Below are 1,427 nucleotides of genomic sequence, written 5' to 3'. Positions count from 1 at the left end.
CAACAACACACACACAAAGTAAATTAAAAAATGCATGTCATCACACATACTTGTAACACTAGCGCCAAGGCCAGAGGATCCATGATCACAGCCATCCTCATTGTACAGTTGCATTGTAATTTGGAGGCTAGCCTGAGCTATAGGAAATCCTGTCTTTAACAACAATAAAAATGGTGTACAGCAGGGCTCTAGAATATATTCTTCCTTACTAAAACTTCGCATCAACCAAGCAACAATTCTCCCACTTCATATCTGTCATACGCCAGCCCCTAACAACCAATTTTTAGTGTGGAAATCCATTATTTCCCAGGTTTAAAAACCTTTCAGATCCCTTCAGGAGTTGCCTAGGGCTTTCCAGGGTCAGATCCTTATACTTCCACATCTCCAGCCACATAACCATTTCACACTGCCAGCTGACATTGGAGAGACTTTTTACTTTGACCGTATTCCTAGAAGGGTCCCTTAGATCACTTTTTTTTGAGTTCTCATCCTTCAAGTCTCAGGATGTTTAAACACATGAGCCTTCAGTTACCCCACACATTGTCCCTTTGTCATCTGTTTTACCAATGCAATATCATTTACTTGGGGTACTCTGACTTGATAGCCCCTAGATCACCACTGTGCTCAGTCCCTTGAGGAAAGAAATGTTTTATCTCTGTAGTCCTAGCACAAAACTACTGCACTGCTAAATAACTATCATATTTTCTACATTTCTTCATTCTCTGATTTGTTTAAAATTAATTTCTTGATGAGCAACACTGCACTTGACTAGGACTTGGTGCCTTCCCTTTCGTCTTCTCTCGTGTCCTCCCCACTCCCAAATCCTTTATATTTGAAAAACATAGCGATGTTTTTATTTTCTTGTTCCTAGGACCAAACATCTGACAAGAAGCAAATTGAGATGAAGGGTTTACTTTGTCTTACAGTACAAGGTATATAGTCCTTCATGGTGGGGAAGACAAGGCAGCAGGGGCAGGAGGGAGCTGGTCACATTACTTCCATGGACTGGAAGCAGAGAATAGTAAGGAAGTGCAGACATGCTCTAAAACATCACCTGTAGGGACTCACTTCCTTCCTCTAGGGAAGCCCCTCCTCCTACGGCTTCCATATCTTCTAAAACTATGCAACCAGCTGGTGACCAAATGTTCAAATACATGGGCCATTTTACATTCAAGCCACAAGAGTGGGCATAGTGTTTTGTCTAAGAATAGTAAGCATCTGCATTTCTTCCACAACTAAATGTTTCTGCAAAAGTCTGATAAAATCAGAGGTAGGCAGGAAGATCAAGATTTGAAGGTCATCCTATGCTACACAGTGAGATCCTGTCTCACCAGACAAACAAATAAAAATGTTCTGATGAGATGTAGAGGCTCACAGACATCTATTGATCTGAGTACAGGGTCCCCAGTGAAGAAGTTAGAGAAAGG

The sequence above is a fragment of the Mastomys coucha genome, unplaced genomic scaffold, assembly GCF_008632895.1.
Source record: "Mastomys coucha isolate ucsf_1 unplaced genomic scaffold, UCSF_Mcou_1 pScaffold6, whole genome shotgun sequence".
Taxonomy (NCBI): Eukaryota; Metazoa; Chordata; class Mammalia; order Rodentia; family Muridae; genus Mastomys; species Mastomys coucha.
Note: the sequence above shows the minus strand (reverse complement) of the source record.